Source organism: Piliocolobus tephrosceles, chromosome 18 (assembly GCF_002776525.5).
Source record: "Piliocolobus tephrosceles isolate RC106 chromosome 18, ASM277652v3, whole genome shotgun sequence".
NCBI classification, from domain to species: domain Eukaryota; kingdom Metazoa; phylum Chordata; class Mammalia; order Primates; family Cercopithecidae; genus Piliocolobus; species Piliocolobus tephrosceles.
In genome coordinates, this window is record NC_045451.1 from 26,232,242 (window position 1) to 26,253,581 (window position 21,340).

Consider the following 21,340-nt stretch of genomic DNA (forward strand, 5'->3'; position numbering starts at 1 on the left):
ACATTTAAGGTTAATATTGTTATGTATGAACTTGATCCTGCCATTATGATATTAACTGGTTAAAATAACCATTAGTTATTAGTTACTGCTCATTAGTTGATGCAGTTTCTTTCTATCCTCGATGGTCTTTACATTTTGGCATGTTTTTGCAATGGCTGGTACCGGTTGTTCCTTTCCATGTTTAGGGCTTCCTTCAGGGTCTCTTGTAAGGCAGGCCTGGTGGTGACAAAATCTCTAAGCATTTGCTTATCTGTAAAGTATTTTATTTCTCCTTCACTTATGAAACTTAGTTTGGCTGGATATGAAATTCTGGGTTTAAAATTCTTTTCTTTAAGAACGTTGAATATGGCCCCCTCTCTCTTCAGTCTTGTAGAGTTTCTGCCGAGAGATCTGCCGTTATTCTGTTGGCCTCCCTTTGTCGGTAACTCGACCTTTCTCTCTGGCTGCCCTTAAGAATTTTTCCTTCATTTCAACTTTGGTGAATCTGGCATTTATGTGTCTTAGAGTTGATCTTCTGGAGGAGTATCTTTGTGTCGTTCTCTGTATTTCCTGAATTTGAATGTTGGCCTTCCCTACCAGGTTGGGGAAGTTCTCCTTAATGATATCCTGAAGAGTGCTTTCCAACTTGTTTCCATTCTCCCCCTCAGTTTCAGGCACCCCAATCAGACATAGATTTGGTTTTTACATAATCCCATAATTCTTGCAGGCTTTGTTCATTTCTTTTTCTTCTTTTTTCTTTTGGTTTCTCTTTCACTTCATTTCATTCATTTGATCCTCCATCGCTGATACTCTTTCTTCCAGGTGATCGAGTTGGTTACTGAAGCTTGTGTATTTGTCCCGCATTTCTCGTGTCATGGTTTTCATCTCTGTCTTTTCGTTTATGACCTTTTCTGCATTAATTAGTCTAGCTGTCAATTCTTCCCCTCTTTTTTCAAGATTTTTAGTTTCTTTGCACTGGGTACGTAATTCCTCCTTTAGCTCTGAGAAGTTTGATGGACTGAAGCCTTCTTCTCTCATTTCATCAAAGTCATTCTCTGACCAGCTTTGATCCGTTGCCGGCGATGAGCTGCGCTCCTTTGCAGAGGGAGATGCACTCTTATTTTTTGAATTTCCAGTTTTTCTGCCCTGCTTCTTCCCCATCTTCGTGGTTTTATCTGCCTCTGGTCTTTGATGATGGTGACGTACTGATGGGGTTTTGGTATAGGTGTTCTTCCTGTTTGATAGTTTTCCTTCTAATAGTCAGGACCCTCAGCTGTAGGTGTGTTGGAGATTGCTTGAGGTCCACTCCAGACCCTGTTTGCCTGGGTATCAGCAGCAGAGGTTGCAGAAGATAGAATATTGCTGAACAGTAAGTGTACCTGTCTGATTCTTACTTTGGAAGCTTCCTCTCAGGGGTGTACTCCACCCTGTGAGGTGTGGGGTGTTAGACTGCCCCTAGTGGGGGATGTCTCCCAGTTAGTCTACTCAGGGGTCAGGGATCCACTTGAGCAGGCAGTCTATCCCTTCTCAGATCTCAACCTCCGTGTTGGGAGATCCCCTGCTCTCTTCAAAGCTGTCAGACAGAGTTGTTTGCATCTGCACAGTTCTCTGCTGCTTCCCCTGTTATTTTTTAGCTGTGCCCTGTCCACAGAGGTGAAGTCTACAGAGACAGGCAGGTTTCCTTGAGCTGCTATGAGCTCCACCCAGTTCGAGCTTCCCAGCAGATTAGTTTACTTACTTAAGCCTCAGCAATGGCGGGCGCCCCTCCCCCAGCCTCGCTGCTGCCTTGTGGTTAGATCATGGCAGACTGCTGTGTAAGCAAGAAGGGAGGCTCCATGGGCGTGAGACCCTCCCAGCCAGGTGTGGGTTATATTCTCCTGATGTGCCCGTTTGCTTAAAGCACAGTATTGGGGTGGGAGTTACCCGATTTTCCACGTGTTGTGTGTCTCAGTTCCCCTGGCTAGGAAAAGGGATTCCCTTCCCCCTTGCGCTTCCCAGGTGAGGCGATGCCTCACCCTGCTTCAGCTCTCGCTGGTCGGGCTGCAGCAGCTGACCAGCACCGATTGTCCAGCACTCCCTAGTGAGATGACCCCAGTACCTCAGTTGAAAATGCAGAAATCCCCGGTCTTCTGTGTCGCTCGCGCTGGGAGTTCGAGACAGGAGCTGTTCCTATTTGGCCATCTTGCTCCCTCCCTCCAGTTTTTATCTGACTTTATTTCCTCTTTCACCTTAGGCCCGAAGGTGATCCCAAGTATCCCTTCGCGGATCAATCCAAGAGGGAGTTTCCAAACTACGTAATGTAAAGAAAGCATCATGTATGTGAGATGAATAAACATAGCAAAAAGCAGATTCACAGAAAGCTTCTTTCCAGTTTTTATTTCCTTTTTCACCAAAGATATTTCCTTTTTCACCATAGTCCAGAATGTGCTCCTGAAAGTCCCTTCGTGTATCAGAGAGTAGATTCCTGGAACGCTTCTTTCTCGATTTTATTACAGTATATTTTATTATTCGCCACAGTCCTCAATGCGATCTGAAATATCATCTTTCGGTTTCACAGGAACTGTGTTCAAACACCGCCTGGTGAGAAAGTAGGTAAAACTCCCTGAGTGGAATGCATATATCAAAAAGTAGTTTCTCAGAAAGCTTCTATCCAGTTTTTATGTGAAGATATCTCCTCCTTCGCTGTAGCCCTGAATGTGCTCCTGAATGTCCTTTCGCGGATCTGTGCATGACGGAGTTTCCAAACTGCATAATATAATTAAAGTTTTAACTATGCCAGACGAAAAAATATATCTAACACAAAGTAGTTTCACAGAAATCTTCTTTCCAGTTTTTGTCTGAGGATATTTCCTTTTTCACCGTAGTCATTGCTATACTCCCGAATATCTCTTTATAGCGTTTTCTCCAAAAGGGATTTTGGAATCCTCTAGGAGAAAAAAGGTATATTTCTGTGAGTGGAATGCACATGTCACAAAGCAGCTCCTCAGAAAGCTTCTCTCCAGTTTCTATGTGAAGACGTTTCATTTCTCACTGCAACCCTCAAAGCCCTCCAGAGTATCTCTTCGCACACTAAAGAAAAACAGTGTTAAGATACAGCTCAATGAAAAGAGAAGCTTAAATGTGTGAGTGGAATTTACGTGACAGAGAGCAGTTTCAGAAAAAGCTTCCTTCTAGTTTCTCCCCGAGGTTATTTCTTTTTCAGGATATTCTAAAGAGCGTTTCCAAATGTCCTTTCTCAGATTCCACAGAAACAGTGGTTTCAAACTTCTCATTCCAAAGAATGATTTAACTCTATGAGATGAATACAAACATCACAAAAGAGTTGTGCAGAAACCTTCTCTCCGATTTTCGATTTAAGACATTTCCGTGCCTCACACAGGCCTCTGGTCGCCACTTACTATCCCTTTGCACTACCTTCAAAGACCGAGATTCAAACTGGGAAATGTAGAGTAAGCTTTAACCCTGTGAAAAGAATAGATATGACAGAGAGCAGTTTCCTCGCGTTCATCTTTCTGTTTTTTGTTAGACGACATTTCACTTTTTGCCATAGACTTCAATGTGCTCTGAATATCATTGTTTTGGTTTTACACGAACAGTGTTTAAACTGTGCCTTATGAGAAGAAAGTTAAAACTCCCTGATTAAAATGCTCACATCACCAAGCAGTTTCACAGAAAGCTTCTCTCCAGTTTTTATCTGACGATATTTCCTATTTCTCATAGGCCCAATGTGATCCCAAAAAGCCCTTGGTGGAGCCATCCATGAGGGAGTTTCCAAGCTGCCTAATGTAAAGGAAGCTTCATCTATGTGAGTTGAATAAACATAGCAAAAAGCAGATTCACAGAAAGCTTCTTTCCAGTTTTTAATCTGAAGATAATCCTTTTTCACCATAGTCCAGAATGTGCTCCCAAAGGTACCTTCGTGGATCCATCCATTACAGTTTCCAAGCTGCGTAATGTGAAGAAAGCTTTATCTCTGTCAGATGACTACATATATCACAGAGTAGTGTACTAGAAAGCTTCTTTCCAGCTTTTGTCTGAGGCTATTTCCCTTTTCACCATCAGCATCAACATGCTCCCGAATATCACTTGGTACCAGTCTTTCCAAAATGGTTTCCTGACGCTGTAGGAGAAGAGAGGTATAACACTGTGTGTGGAATGCATACGTCACAAAGCAGTTCCTCGGAAAGGATCTCGCCAGTTTCGGTCTGAACATATTTCCTTTTTAACCATTAGCCTTAAAGTGCTCCCTAATATCCTATCACATGCTAAACATACATAGGGCTAGAAAACTGCTCAATGAAAAGAGAGGCTTATCTGAGTGAGAGGAATTAAGACAACACAGAGCAGTTGCACAGAAAGCTTCCTTCTGGATTTTACCTGAGGATATTTCTTTCTCCATATTCTAAGGATCGTTCCCAAATGTCCTTCCTCAGATTGCACAAAACAAGTGAGTTCAAGTTGCTCAATCCAAAGAATGGTTTAACTCTATGAGACCAACACAAACATCGCAAAGCAGTTGCTCTGAATGTTTCTCTGCAGGTTTCAGCGGGAGGCGTTTCCTCGCTCACCACAAGCCTCCAGGCGTCACTAAATATCCCTTCACAGAATCTTCAAATACAGAGTTTCAAAACTGGGCAACATATATTAAGCATTAATTTTGTGAAGTGCATGCACATACCAGAGAGCAAATTGTTGTAATGCTTCTTCCTCGATTTTTTTTCAGTATATATCACTATTCGCCATAGTCATCAATGCGTTCTGAAATATCACTTTTTCGGTTTCACAGGAACAGTGTTCAAACACTGCCTTGTGAGAAAAGAGGTATAACTCCCTGAGTGGAATGCACACATCACAGAGTAGTTTCTCAGAGCTTCTATCCAGTTTTTATGTGAGAATATCTCCGCTTTCATCGTAGGCCTGAATGTGCTCCCGAATGTTCCTTCGTGGATCTGTGCACGACCGAGTTTCCAAACGTCATAATATAATTAAAGTTTTTACTATGCGAGATGAATAAATGCATCTAACACAAAGCAGTTTCACAAAAATATTCCTTCCAGGTTTGTCTGAGGAAATTTCTTTTCTCACCATATTCGTTGCTATACTCCCGAATATCTCTTGTTAGCTTTTTCTCCAAAAGGGATTCAGGAATGCTCTAGGAAAAGAAAGGTATATTTCTGTGAGTACAATGCACACATCACAAAGCAGCTCCTCAGAAAGCTTCTCTCCAGTTTCTGTCTGAAGACGTTTCCTTTCTCACCGTAAGCCTCAAAGCCCTACAGAATATTCCTTTGCAGACTAATCACAAACAGTGTTATTATATGGTTCAATGAAAAAGAAGCTTAACTGTGTGAGCAGAATTCACGTGACACAGAACAGGTTCACAGAAAACTTCCTTCTGGTTTCTCTCTGAGATTTTTTCTTTTTCAGGATATTCTAAAGAGCGTTTCCAAATGTCCTTTCTCAGATTCCACAGAAACGGTGATTTCAAACTGCTCAATCCAAAGAATGATTGAACGCTATGAGATGAATACAAACATAACAAAAGAATTGCGCAAAAAGCTTCTCTCCGATTTTCGATGGAAGTCATTTCCTTGCCTCAGATAGGCCTCAGGTCGCCACTTACTATCCCTTCGCAGAACCCCCAAAGACCGACATTCAAAGTCGAAATGTAGAGTAAGCTTTAACCCTGTGAAAAGAATGGACATGTCAGAGACAAGCTTCTTCAATTCTGCATTCTGTTGTTTATTGGACGACATTTCAATTTTTGCCATAGTCTTCAATGTGCTCCGAATATCACTCTTGTGGTTTTACAATAACCTTTTTCAAACTCTGCCCTATGAGAAAAAATTATAACGCCCTGTGTGGAATGTGCACATCACCAAGCAGTTTCTCAGAAAGCTTCTCTCCAGTTTTTTTCTGACTATATTTCCTCTTTCACCATAAGCCCGAATGTGATCCCAAATATCCCTTCACGGATCCATCCACGGGGGAGTTTCCAGGCTGTGTAATGAAAAGAAACCTTCATCTATGTAAGATGAATAAATGTATGAAAAAGCATATTCACAGAAATCTTCTTTCCAGTATTTATCTGAAGATATTTCCTTTTTCACCATAGTCCAGAATGTGTTCCAAAAGGTCCCTTCATGGCTCGGTCCACGACAGTTTCCAAGCTACATAATGTAAAGAAAGCTTTCTCTCTGTGAGATGATTACACATATCACAGAGTAATTTCCTGCAAAGCTTCTTTCCAGTTTTTGTCTAAGGCTGTTTCCCTTTCCACTATAGGTATCAACATGCTCCCAAATATCACTTGGTACCTGTTTCTTCAAAAGGATTTCCCCGATGCTGTATGAGAAGAGAGGTATAACACTGTGACTGGAATGCACACGTCACAAAGCATTTCCTCGGAAAGCTTCTCCCCAGTTTCGGTCTGAACATATTTCCTATTTCAACGTTAGCTTCAAAGTGCTCCCGAATATCCCATCACACGCTAAACATGCACAGGGCTAGAAAACTGCTCAATGAAAAGAGATGCTTATCTGGGTGAGAGGAACTAAGACGACACTGTGCAGTTTCACAGAAAGCTCTCTTTTGGATTTTACCTCAGGATATTCCGTTCTCCATACTCTAAGGATCGTTCCCAAATGTCCTTCCTCAGATACCAAAAAAACAGTGATTTCAAGCTGCTCAATCCAAAGAATGGTTTAACTCTAGGAGACGAATACACACATTGCGAAGCACTCGTCCAGAACGTTTCTCTGCAGGTTTCATCGGAAGACGTTTCCTTGCTCACCATGAGCCCCCGGGTGTCTCTAAATATCCTTTGACAGATACTTAAAAGACAGAGTTTTGAAACTGGTGAACATAGGGTAACCATTAATTCTGTGAAGTGACTGCTCATATCAGAGAGCAGATTCTTGGAACGCTTCTTCCTCGATTTTATTTTAGTATATTTCACTATTCGCCACAGTCCTCAATGCGTTCCGAAATATCACATTTTCGGTTTCACAGGAACAGTGTTCAAACACTGCCTTGTGAGAAAAGGCATATAACTCCCTGAGTGTAATGCATACATCGCAAGTAGTTTCTCAGAAAGCTTCTATCCAGTTTTTAACTGAAGGTATCTACTCTTTCACCATAGGCCTTAATGTTCTCCTGAATGTCCCTTCGAAGGTCCGTGCATGATGGAATTTCCAAACTGCGTCGTAAAATTAAAGTTTTAAGAACCCAAATGTCCATCAGTGACAGACTGGATTAAGAAAATGTGGCACATATACACCATGGAATACTATGCAGCCATAAAAAAAGATGAGTTTGCGTCCTTTGTAGGGACATGGATGCAGCTGGAAACCATCATTCTTAGCAAACTATCACAAGAAGAGAAAACCAAACACCGCATGTTCTCACTCATAGGTGGGAACTGAACAATGAGCTCACTTGGACTCGGGAAGGGGAACATCACACACTGGGGCCTATCATGGGGAGGGGGGAGGGGGGAGGGATTGCATTGGGGAGTTATACCTGATATAAATGATGAATTGATGGGTGCTGACGAATTGATGGGTGCAGCACACCAACATGGCACATGTATACATATGTAACAAACCTGCACGTTATGCACATGTACCCTAGAATTTAAAGTATAATAAAAATAAAAATAAAAATAAGAAAAAAAAAATAAAATTAAAGTTTTAAATATGCGAGATGAATAAATATGTCTAACACAAAGCAATTTCACAGAAATCTTCTTTCCAGGATTTGCCTGAGGTTATTTCCTTTTTCACCATTGTCGTCGCTATACTCCCAAATATCTTTTGGTAGCTTTTTCTCCAAAAGGCATTCCGGAATCCTATAGGAGAAGAAAGGTATATTTCTGTGAGTGCAATGCACATGGCACAAAGCAGCTCCTCAGAAAACTTCCATCCAGTTTCTATCTGAAGACGTTTCCTTTCTCACCGTCAGCCTCAAAGCCCTCCAGAATATCCCTTTGCAGACTAAACTATCCCTTCGCAGAACCCTCAAAGACCGCCTTTCAAACTGGGAAATGTAGAGGAAGCTTTAAGCCTGTGAAAAGAATGGACATTTGAGAGCAGTTTCTTCCTGTGCTTCTTTCTGTTTTTTCTTTGAAGCCATTTAACTTTATGCCATAGTCTTCAAAGTGCTCCGAATATCACTCTTTTGGTTTTACTGCAACAATGTTCAAATTGTGCCTTATGAGAATAAAGTTGTAACTCCCTGAGTGGTATCCCCACATCACCAGGCAGTTTCTAGGAAGCTTCTCTCCAGTTTTTATCAGACTATATTTGCTATTTCACCATAGTCCCAAATATGATCCCAAATATCCCTTTGTGGATCCATCCACGAGGGAGTTTCCAAGCTGCGTAATGTAAAGAAAGCTTCACCTATGTGAGATGAATAAACATAGCAAAAAGCAGATTCACAGAATGCTTCTTTCCAGTTTTTATCTGAAGATATTTCCTTTTTCAACAGAATCCTGAATGTTCTTTCAAAGGTCCCTTCGTGGATCTGTCCATGAGACTTTCCAAGCTGTGTAATGTAAAGAAAGCTTTATCTATGTGAGGTAATTACACATATCACAGAGTAGTTTCCTAGAAAGTTTCTTTCCAGGTTTTCTCTGAGGCTATTTCCTTTTTCATCATCGGAATCAACATGCTCCTGAAGGTCACTTGATACCTGTTTCTCCAAAAGGGTTTACCCGACGCTATATGAGAAGAGAGGTATAACACTGTGAGTGGAATGCACACGTCACAAAGCAGTTCCTCGGAAAGCTTCTCTCCAGTTTTGGTCTGAACATATTTCCTTTTTCACCATAAGCCTCAAAGTGCTCCCGAATGTCCCATCACACGCTAAACATACACAGGGTTATAAAACAACTCAACATAAGGAGAGGCTTAACTAAGTGAGAGGAATTACGACGACACAGAGTAGTTTCACAGAACTCTTCTGGATTTTACCTAAGGATACTTCTTTCTCCATTTTCTAAGGATCGTTCCCAAGTGTCCTTCCTCAGATTTCACAAAAACAGTGATTTCAATATGCTCAATCCAAAGAATGGTTTAAATCTATGAGTTGAATACACACATCGCAAAGCAGGTGCTCAGAAATTTACTCTGCAGGTTTCATCGGAAGATGTTTCCTTGCTCACCACAATCCTCCAGGCATCACTAAATATCCATTGACAGATTTTTCAAAGACAAAATTTCGAAACTGGGCAACATTGAGGAAGCATAAATCTGTGAAGTGAATGCACACATCAGAGAGCAGATTCTTGGATCGCTTCTTCCTCGATTTTATTTCAGTATATTTCACTATTCGTCATAGTCCCCAGTGTGCTCCAAAATATTGCTTTTTCGGTCTCACAGGAACAATATTCAATCCCTGCCTTGTGAGAAAAGATGTATAACTCCCTGAGCGGAATGCATACATCACAAAATAGTTTCTCAGAAACCTTCTTTCCAGTTTTTATCTGATGATAACTTCTCTTTCACCGAAGATCTGAATGTGCTCCCGAATGTCCCTTTGCAGATCCGTGCATGATGGATTTTCCAAAGTGCGTAATATAAGAAAAGTCTTAACTATGCGAGATGAATAGATATATCTAAGATGAAGCAGTTTCACAGAAATATTCTTTCCATTTTTCGTCTGAGGTTATTCCCTTTTTCACCATGGCCGTCCCCATACTCCCGAATTTCTCTTGGTATCTCTTTCTCCCAAAGGGATTCCGGAATCCTCTAGAAAAAGAAAGGTATATTTCTTTGAGTGGAATGCACAAGTCACAAAGCAGCTCCTCAGAAAGCTTCTCTCCAGTTTCTATTTGAAGACGTTTCCTTTCTCACCATAATCCTCAAATCACTCCTGAATATCCCTTCACAGTCTAAACAAAAACAGAGTAATGATACCACTCAGTGAAAAGAGAAGCCTAACTGTGTGAGCAGAATTCACGTGAAACAAAGCAGGTTCACAGAAAGCTTCCTCCTAGTGTCTCTCTCAGGTTCTGTCTTTTTCAGGGTATTCTAAAGAGTGTCTCCAAATGTCCTTTCTCAGATTCCACAGAAATGGTGATTTCAAACTACTCAATCCAAACAATGATTTAACTCTTCGAAATGAACAGAAACATCACAAAAGAGTTGTGCAAAAAGCTTCTCTCCAATTTTCAATGAGACAGATTTCCTTGCTTGACACAGGCCTCCGGTTGCTGCTTACTATTCCTTCGCAAAACCCTCAGAGGCCGACTTTCACACTGGGAAATGTAGAGTAAGCTTTAACCCTGTGAAAAGAATGAGCATGTCAGAGAGCAGTTTCTTTGAGTGCTTCTTTCTGTTTTTTACTGGACGAGATTTCACTTTTTGCCATAGTCTTCAATGTGCTCCAAATATCACTATTTTCGTTTTACAGGAACAGTGTTCGAACTGTGCCTTACAAGAAGAACGTTAAAACTTCCTGAGTGGAATGCACACATCACCAAGCAGTTTCTCAGAAAGCTTCTCTCCAGTTTTTATTGGACTATATTTCTTATTTGACAATAGTTCCGAATGTGATCCGAAATATCCCTTCGCGGATCCATCCACAAGGGAATTTCCAAGCTGCATAATATAAAGAAAGATTCATCTATATGAGAAGAATAAACATAGATAAAACAGATTCTCAGAAAGATTCTTTCCATTTTTTATCTGAAGATATTTCCTTTTTCACCATAGTCCAGAATGTGCTCCCGAGGGTCCCTTCGTGGATCCGTTCATGACAGTTTCCCAGCTGTGTAATGTAAAGAAAGCTTTATCTATGTGAGATGAATACATATATCACAGAGTAGTTTCCTAGAAAGATTATTTCCAGTTTATATCTGAGGCGTGAAACAAAGCAGGTTCACAGAAAGCTTCCTCCTGGTGTCTCTCTCAGGTTCTGTCTTTTTCAGGGTATTCTAAAGAGCGTCTCCAAATGTCCTTTCTCAGATTCCACAGAAACAGTGGTTTCAAACTGCTCAATCCAAACAATGATTTAATGCTATGAAATGAATACAAACATCACAAAACAGTTGCGCAGAAAGCTTCTCTCCGATTTTCAATGGGAGACATTTCCTTGCCTCACACAAGCCTCCGGTCCCCACTTATTATCCCTTCGCAGAATCTCAGAGGCGGACTTCCAAACTGGGAAATGCAGAGTAAGATTTAACCCTGTGAAAAGAATGGACATGTCAGTGAGCAGCTTCTTCGAGTTCTTCTTTCTGTTTTTTTTTTTGGATGACATTTCACTTTTTGACATAGTCTTCCATGTGCTTCGAATATCACTCTTTGGGTTTCACAGGAACAGTGTTCAAACTGTGCCTTATAAGAAGAAAGTTATAACTCCCTGAGTGGAATGTGCACATCACCATGCAGTTTCTCAGAAAGCTACTCTCCAGTTTCTATTTGACTATATTTCTCTTTCACCTTAGGTCCGAAGGTGATCCCAAATATCCCTTCGCAGATCAATCCAAGAGGGAATTTCCAAGCTACGTAATGTAAAGAAAGCTTCATATTAGTGAGATGAATAAACATAGCAAAAAGTAGATTCACAGATAGCTTCTTTCCAGTTTTTATCTGAAGATATTTCCTTTCTCACCATAATCCAAAATGTGCTCCCGAAGATCTTTTCATGGATCTGTCCATGACAGTTTCCAAGCTGCGTAATGTAAAGAAGGCTTTATCTATGTTAGGTGATTGCACATGTCACACTGTAGTTTCGTAGAAAGCTTCTTTCCAGTTTTTGTTTGAGGCGATTTTGCTTTTCACCATTGGCATCAACATGCTCCCGAATATCACTTGGTACCTGTTTCTCCAAAAGGGCTTCCCCGATGCTGTAGGAGAAGAGAGGTATAACATTGTGACTGGAATGCACACATCACAAAGCAGTTCCTCGGAATGCTTCTCTCCAGTTTCGGTCTGAACATATTTACTTTTTCACCGTTAGCCTCAAAGTGCTTGTGAATATCCCATCACAGGCGAAACATACACAGGGCTGGAAAAATGCTCAATGAAAAGATAGGCTTATCTGAGTAAGAGAAATTAAGACGACACAGAGCAGTTTCACAGAAAGCTTCCTTCTGGATTTTACCTCAGGATATTTCTTTCTCCATATTCTATGGATCTTTCCCAAATGTCCTTCTTTAGATTTTACAAAAACAGTGATTTCAAGCTGCTGAATACAAAGAGTGATTTAACTCTATGAGTCGAATACACACATCGCAAAGCAGTTGCTGAGACGTTTCTCTGCTGGTTTCATCTGTATACGTTTCCTCACTCACCACAAGCCTTTGGGCGTCACTAAATATCCCTACCGAGATACTTCAAAGACAGAGTTTCGAAACTGGGCAACATAGAGTAAGCATTAACCCTGTGAAGTGAATGCACAAATCACAGAGCAGATTCCTGCACAGATTCTTCAAAGACAGAGTTTCGAACCTGGGCAACTTAGAGGAAGCATTAACTCTGTGAAATGAATGCACATATCAGAGAGCAGATTCTTGGAACGCTTCTTCCTCGATTTTATTTCTATATATTTCACTATTCGCCATAGTCCTCAATACCTTCCAAAATGTCACTTATTCAGTTTCACAGGAAGAGTGTTCAAACACTGCCTTCTGAGTAAAGAGGAATAACTCTATGAGTGGAATGCATACATCACAAAGTAGTTTCTCGGAAAGCTTCTATCCAGTTTTTATCTGAAGATATCTTTTCTTTCACCATAGGCCTGAATGTGCTCGCAAATGTCCCTACACAGATCAGTGCATGACAGTGTTTCCAAACTGCATAATATAAGTACAGTTTAAACTATGCGAGACAAATAACTATATCTAACACAAAGCAGTTTCACAGAAATCATTCCAGGTTTTGTCTGAGGATATTTCCTTTTTCAGTATAGTCGTCACTATACTCCCGAATTTCTCTTGGCATGTCTTTCTCCCAAAGGGATTCCGGAATCCTCTAGGAGAAGAAATGTATATTTCTGTGAGTAGAATGCACACGTCACAAAGCAGCTCCTCAGAAAGCTTCTCCCCAGTTTTTATCTGATGTCGTTTCCTTTCTCACTGTAAGCCTCAAAGCCCTCCAGAATATCCTTTCGTAGACTAAAGAAAAACACCGTCATGCTACAGCTTAATGAAAAGAGAAGCTTAACTGTGTGAGCGGAATTCACATGACACAGAGTAGTTTCACAGAAAGCTTCCTTCTGGTTTCTCTATGAGGTTATTTCTTTTTCAGGATATTCTAAAGAGCATTTCCAAAGGTCCTTTCTCAGATTATACAGAAACAGTAATTTCAAAATGCACAATTGAAAGAATGATTTAATACTATGAAATGAATACAACCATCACAAAAGAATTGCGTGGAAAGCTTCTATCCAATTTTCGATGGAAGACATTTCCTTGCCTCACAAAGGCCTCCTTTGTAGATAGATAGTCGCCACTTACTATCCCTTCACAGAACCCTCAAAGACCGACTTTCAAACTGGGAAATGTAGAGTAAGCTTTAACCCTGTGAAAAAAATGGGCATGTCAGAGAGCAGTTTCTTTGAGTGTTTCTTTCTGTTTTCTATTGGACGACATTTCACTTTTTGCCATAGTCTTCAATGTGCTCCGAATATCACTCTTTTGGTTTTACAATAACAGTGTTCAAACTCTGCCTTATGAGAAGAAAGTTATAACACCCTGAGTAGAATGCTCAAATCACCAAGCAGTATCTCAGAAAGCTTCTCTCCGGTTTTTATCTCGGAGACCCCCTTCACCCTTGCCGAACTGTGGGTAACTCTCCTGGTAGCGGGTAAGACAATTAATTTTTTAATCGACAGCAGGGCTATTTATTCTATTTTGCCGTCCTTCTCTGGTCCTAGCCTTCCATCCAATCCACACCTTAATTGCTGCCTGGTCAACAACTACTTTGCGCACTCGTTCCTCATTCCCAGCTAGAAAGGGCCCCCACCGAAAGCAATCAGTGGAAATCAGTTCAACTTTCCCCCACTCGTCTCAAACTTACTAAATTTTCTTAACTATCACATACTGCCCAGACTCGCCATGACCATCCTTTTGGGTTTTGTCTATATTCCAACAAATGTTTCCACTCCTCATTCCTATACTAATACTGTGTTTTATTTTATGTTTTGCCCCCATTTTGATCAAATTTCTCCATGCCGGAATACAAGAAATCACTCGCGTCACCTTCAACCAATCACTTCTTCATCTGTACGTCCAAACACCAACCATAGGCCTCAACCTTAATGACGCCTCTTAATAGCAGAAAGTAGCCAGACAGATCACGGTGCCCCTTTATCTCTATTACCAATAAAAGGTTGGACTGTTTGTACGAACGGAGGCCAGAGGAATAAAGACAACACAGAGCAGTTCCACGAAAAGCTTCCTTCTGGATTTTACCTGAGGATATTTCTTTCTCCATATTCTAAGGATCGTTCCCATATGTCTTTCCTCACACTCCACAAAAACAGTGATTTCAAGCCGCTCAATCCAAAGAATGCTTTAACTCTATGAGATGAATACACACATCGCAAGGAGTTGCTCAGAAAGTTTCTCTGCAGGTTTCATCGGAAGACGTTTCCTCGCTCACCACAAGCCTCCAGGCGTCACTAAATATCCTTTCACAGATTCTTCAACGACAGAGTTTCGAAATTGGGCAACATAGAGTAAGCATTAACTCTGTGAAGTGAATGCACACATCAGAGAGCAGATTCTTGGAACTCTTCTTCCTCGATTTCATTTCAGTATATTTCACTATTCGCCATAGTCCTCAATGCGTTCCAAAATATCACTTTTTCGGTTTCACAGGAACAGTGTTCAAACACTGTCTTGTGAGAAAAGAGGTAAAACTCCCTTAGTGGAATGCAGACATCAAAAATTATTAGCTCAGGAAGCTTCTATGCAGTTTTTATCTGAAGATATCTCCTCTTTCACTGTAGGCCGGAATGTGCTCCTGGATGTCCTTTTGCGGATCTGTGCATGACGGAGTTTCCAATCTGCGTAATATAATTAAAGTTTTAACTATGCGAGATGAATAAATATATCTAACACAAAGCAGTATCAGAGAAATCTTCTTCCAAGTTTTTGTGTGAGGATATTTCCTTTTTCACCATTGTTATCACTATATTCCCGAATATCTCTTGGTAGCTTTTTCTCCAAAAGGGATTCCGGAATCCTCTAAAAGAAGAAAGGTATATTTCTGTGAGTGGAATGCACACATCACAAAGCAGCTCCTCAGAAAGCTTCTCCCCAGTTTCTATCTGAAGACGTTTCCTTTCTCACCGTAAGCCTCAAAGCCCTCCAGATTATCCCTTCGCAGACTAAACAATAATAGTGTTATGACACAGCTCAATGAAAAGAGAAGCTTAACTCTGTGAGCAGAATTCACGTGACACAGAGTAGTTTCACAAAATGCTTCCTTCTGAGTTCTCTCTGAGGTTATTTCTTTTTCAGGATATTCTAAAGAGCGTTTCCAAATGTCCTTTCTCAGATTCCACAGAAACAGTGATTTCACACTGCTCAATCCAAAGAATGATTTACTTCTGTGAGCTGAATACAAACATCAAAAAAGAGTTGCGCAGAAAGCTTCTCTCTGATTCTCGATGGTAGACATTTCCTTGCCTCACACAGGCCTCTGGTTGCCACTTACTATCCTTTCGCAGAAACCTCACAGACTGACTTTCAAACTGGGAAATGTAGAGTAAGCTTTAACCCTGTGAAAAGAATGGATATGTCAGAGAGCATTTTCTTCGAATCTTTCTTTCTGTTTTCTATTGGACGACATTTCACTTTTTGCCCTGGTATTCAATGTTCTCCGAATATCACTTTTTCGCTTTTACAGGAACTGTGTTCAAATTGTGCCTTATGAGGAGAATGTTATAACTCACTGAGTGGAATGCACACATCACCAAGCAGTTTCTCAGAAAGCTCCTCTCCAGTTTCTATCTGACTATATTTCTTCTTTCACCATAGTCCCGAATGCGATCCCAAATATCCAATTGAGGATCCATCCATGAGGGAGTTTCCAAGTTGTATAATCTAAAGAAAGCTTCATCTATGTGAGAGGAATAAACATAGCAACAAACAGATTCACAGAAAGCCTCTTTCCAGTTTTTATATGAAGATATTTCCTTTTTCACCATAGTGCAGAATATGCTCCCGAAGGTCCCTTCATGGATCCTTCCATGACAGATTCCAAGCTGCGTAATGTAAAGAAAGATTTATCTATCTGAGATGATTACACATATCACACAGTAGTTTCCCAGAAAGCTTCTTTCCAGACTTTGTCTGAGGCTATTTCCCTTTTGACCATCGGCATCAACATGCTCCCGAATACCACTTGGTACCTGTTTCTCCAAAAGGGTTTCCCCGATGCTGTATGAGAAGAGAGGTATAACACTACGACTGGAATGCACACGTCACAAAGTATTTCCTCGGAAAGCTTCTCTCCAGTTTCGGTCTGAACATATTTCCTTTTTCACCGTTAGCCACAAAGTGCTCCCGAATATCCCATCACACGCAAAACATACACAGGCCTAGAAAACTGGTCAATCAAAAGACAGCCTTAACTGAGTGAGAGGAATTAAGAAGACACAGAGAAGTTTCACAGAAAGCTTCCTTCTGGATTTAACCTGAGGATATTTCCTTCTCCATATTCTAAGGATCGTAGCCAAATGCCTTTCCTGAAGATTCCACAAAAACGGTGATTTCAAGCTGCTCAACCAAGGAACAGTTTAACTCTAGGAGACCAATACACACATCACAAAGCAGTTACTCAGAACGTTTCTCTGCAGGTTTCATCGGAAGACGTTTCCTCGCTCACCACAAGCCTCTGGGTGTCACTAAATATCCCTTCACAGATACATCAAAGACAGAGTTTTGAAACTGGGCAACATAGAGTAAGCATTATCTCTGTGAAGTGAATGCTCATATTAGAGAGCAGATTCTTGGAACGCTTCTTCTTCAATTTTATTTCAGTATATTTCACTATTCACCATATTCCGTAATGCGTTGCAAAATATCAGTTTTTCAGTTTCACAGGAACTGTCTGCAAACACAGCCTTGTGAGAAAAGAGGTATAACTCCCTAGGTGTAATGTGAACATCACAAAGTAGTTTCTCAGAAAGCTTCTATCCAGTTTTTATCTGAAGATATCTCCTCTTTCACCGCAGGCCTGGATGTGCTCCCAAATGTCCCTTCGTGGATCTGTGCATGAAGGAGTTTCCAAACTCTGCAATGTAATTAAAATTTTAACTATACGAGATGAATAAATATATGTAACTCAAAGCAGTTTCACAGAAATCTTTCAATTTTTTGACTGAGGATATTTCCTTTTTCACCATTGTCGTCGCTATACTCCCGAATATCTCTTGGTAGCTTTTTCTCCAAAAGGGTTTCTGGTATCCTCTAGGAGAAGAAAGGTATATTTCAGTGAGTGGAATGGACACGTCACAAAGCAGCTCCTCAGAACGCTTCTCTCCAGTTTCTATCTGAAGACGTTTCCTTTAACACACAAACTTCAAAGCCCTCCAGAATATCCTTTTGCAGACTAAACAAAAACAGTGTTATGATACAGCTCAATGAAAAGAGAAACTTAACTGTGTGAGTGAAATTCACGTCACACAGAGTACTTTCACAGAAAGCTTCCTTCTGGTTCTCTCTGAGGTTATTTCTTTTTAAGGATATTCTAAAGAGCGTTTCCAAACTTCCTTTCTCAGATTCCACACAAATGGTGATTTCAAGCTGCTCAATCCAAAGGAGGATTTAACGCTATGAGATAAATACAAACATCACAAAAAGTTGCACCAAAAGGTTCTCTCCGATTTTCGATGTAAGACATTTCCTTGCCTCACACAGGCCTCCGGTCGCCACTTACTATCCCTTCACAGAACCCTCAACGACCGACTTCCATACTGAGAAATATTGAGTAAGCTTTAACCCTTTCAAAAGAATGGACACGTCAAAAAGCAGTTTCTTCGAGTGCTTCCTTCTGTTTTTTATTGGACATTTCACTTTTTGCCATAGTCTTCAATGTACTCCTAATATCACTCTTTTTGTGCATTATGACAAGAAAGTTACAACTCCCTGAGTGGAATTCACAGATCCCCAAGCAGTTTCTCAGAAAGCTTCTCTCCAGTTTTTATCTGACTATATTTCCTAATTCACCGTAGGCCCGAACGTGATTCCAGATATCCCTTAGCAGATCCATCCAGGAGGGAGCTTCCAAGATGTGTAATGTAAAGAAAGTTTCATCTATGTGAGATGAATAAACATAGCAAAAACCAGATTCACAGAAAGCTTCTTTCCAGTTTTTATCTGAAGATATTTCCTTTTTCACCCTAGTCCACATAGTGCTCTTGAAGGTCACTTCGTGGATCCGTCCATGACAGCTTCCAAGCTGTGTAATGTTAAGAAAGCTTTATATATATGAGATGATTACACTTATTACAGAGTAGTTTCCTAGAAAGCTTCTTTCCACTTTTTGTCTGAGGCTATTTCCCTTTTCACCATCGGCATCAACATGCTCCCGAATATCACTTGGTACCTGTTTCTCCAAAAGTGTTTCCCCAATGCTGTATGAGAAGAGAGGTAAAACACTGTGACTGGAATGCACACGTCACAAAGCCGTTCCTCGGAAAGCTTCTCTTCAGTTCCGTTCTGAACATATTTCCTTTTTAAATGTAAGCCTCAAATTGCTCCCGATTATCCCATCACACGTTAAACATACACAGGGTTAGAAAATTGCTCAATGAAAAGTGAGGCTTAACTGAATGAGAGGATTTAAAATGACACAGAGTAGTTTAACAGAAAGCTTCCTTCTGGATTTTACCTAAGGATATTTCTTTCTCCGTATTCTAAGGATCGTTCCCAAATGTCCTTCCTCAGCAGCCACAAAAACAGTGATTTCAATCTGCTCAATCCAAAGAATGATTTAAATCTATGAGACGAATACACACATCGCAAAGCAGTTGTTCAGAACATTTCTCTGCAGGTTTCATCGGAAGGTGTTTCCTCGCTCACCACAACTCTCTGGGCGTCACTAAATATCCCTTCAGAGATTTTTCAAAGATAGAGTTTCGAAACTGCTCAACATAGAGTACGCATTAACTCTGAGAAGTGATTGCACATATCAGAGAGCCAATTCTTGAAACCCTTCTTCCTCGATCTTATTTCAGTATACTTCACTATTCGCCATAGTCCTCAATGCGTTCCGAAATATCACTTTTTCAGTTTCACAGGAACAGTGTTCAAACACTGTCTTCCGAGAAAAGAGGTATAACTCCCTGCGTGGAATGAATACATCAGAAAGTAGTTTCTCAGAAAGCTTCTATCCAGTTTTTATCTGAAGATATCTCCTCTTTCACCATAGGCCTTAATGTGCTCCCAAATGTCCCTTCGCAGATCTGTGCATGACGGAGTTTCCAAACTGTGTAATATAATTAAAGTTTTAACTATGCGAGACAAATAAATATATCTACCACAAAGTAGTTTCACAGAAATCTTCTTTCCAGTTTTTGTCTGAAGATATTTCCTTTTTCACCATAATCATCGCTATACTCTCGAATATCTCTTGGTAGATTTTTCTGCAAAGGGATTCCGGAATCCTCTAGGAGAAGAAAGGTATATTTTTGTGAGTGGAATGCACACATCACAAAGCAGCTCCTCAGAAAGGTTCACTCCAGTTTCTATCTGAAGATGTTTCCTTTCTCACCGTAAGCCTAAATGCGCTCCTGAATGTCCCTTCAAAGACTAAACAAAAACAGTGCTATGATACATCTCAATGAAAAGAGAAGGTTAATTTTGTGAGCAGAATTCACGTGACACAGAGCAGCTTCACAGAAAGATTTCTTCTGGTTTCTTTCTGAGGTAATTTCTTTTTCATGATATTCTAAGGAGTATTTCCAAATGTCCTTTCTCAGAGTCCAGAGAAACAGTGATTTCAAATTGCTCATTCCAAAGAATGATGTATCTCTATGAGATGAATACAAACATCATAAAAGTGTTGCACAGAAGGCTTCTCTCCAATTTTTGATGAAAGATATTTCCTTGCTCGACACAGGACCCCGGTTGCCACTTACTCTCCCTTCGCAGAAACCTCAAAGTTAGATGTGTGTCTCTCTGAGATGTACGGTGAAAGGGGGGATATCTTCAGATGAAAACTGAATAGAAACCTTCTGAGAAGCTACTTTTTGATGTACATCTCTCTCTTCCTCGATTTTATTTTAGAAGATATCTCCTCTTTCACTGTAGGCCTGAATGTGTTCCCGAATGTCCCTTCGTGGATCTGTGCATGACTGAGATTCCAAACTGCGTAATAAAATTAAAGATTTAACTATGTTAGACGAATGAATATATCTAACACAAAGCAGTTTCACAGAAATCTTCTTTCCAGTTTTTTTCTGAGGATATTTTCTTCTTCACCATAATTGTCACTATACTCCCGAACATTTCTTGGTAACTTTTTCTCCAAAAGGGATTAAGGAATCATCTAGGAGAAGAAAGGTATATTTCTATGAGTGGAATGCACACGTCACAAAGCAGCTCCTCAGAAAGCTTCTCTCCAGTTTCTATCTGAAGACGTTTCCTTTCTCACCATAAGCCTCAATGCCCTCCAGAATATCCCTTCACACACTAAACATAAACAGTGTTATGATACAGCTGAATGAAAAGAGAAGCTGAACTGTGTGAGCGGAATTCACGTGACACAGAGCAGTTTCACAGAAAGCTTCCTTCTGATTTCCCTCTGTGGTTATTTCTTTTTCAGGATATTCTAAAGTGCGTTTCCCAATGTCCTTTCTCAGATTCCACAGAAGCAGTGATTTCAAACTGCTCAATCCAAGGAATGATTTAACGCTATGATATAAATGCAAACATCACAAAAGTGGTGCACAGAAAGCGTCTCTCCGATTTTCGATGGTAGACATTTCCTTGCCTCACACAGGCCTCCAGTTGCCACTTACTATCCCTTCACAGAACCCTCAAAGACCTACTTTCAAACTGGGAAAATTTAGAGTAAGCTTTAACTCTGTGAAAAGAATGGACTTGTCAGAGAGCAGTTTCTTCGAGTACTTCATTCTGCTTTTTGTTGGATGACATTTCACTTTTTGCCATATTCTTCAATGTGCTCTGAATATCACTCTTTTGGTTTTACAGGAACAGTGTTCAGACTGTAACTCAGGAGGAGAAAGTTATATCTCCCTGAGTGGAATGCCCACATCACAAAGGAGTTTCTCATAAAGCTTCTCTCCACTTTTTATCTGAGTATAATTCCTATTTAACCATAGGCCCGAATGTTATCCCAAATATCCCTTCTCATATACATCCACGAGGGAGTTTCCA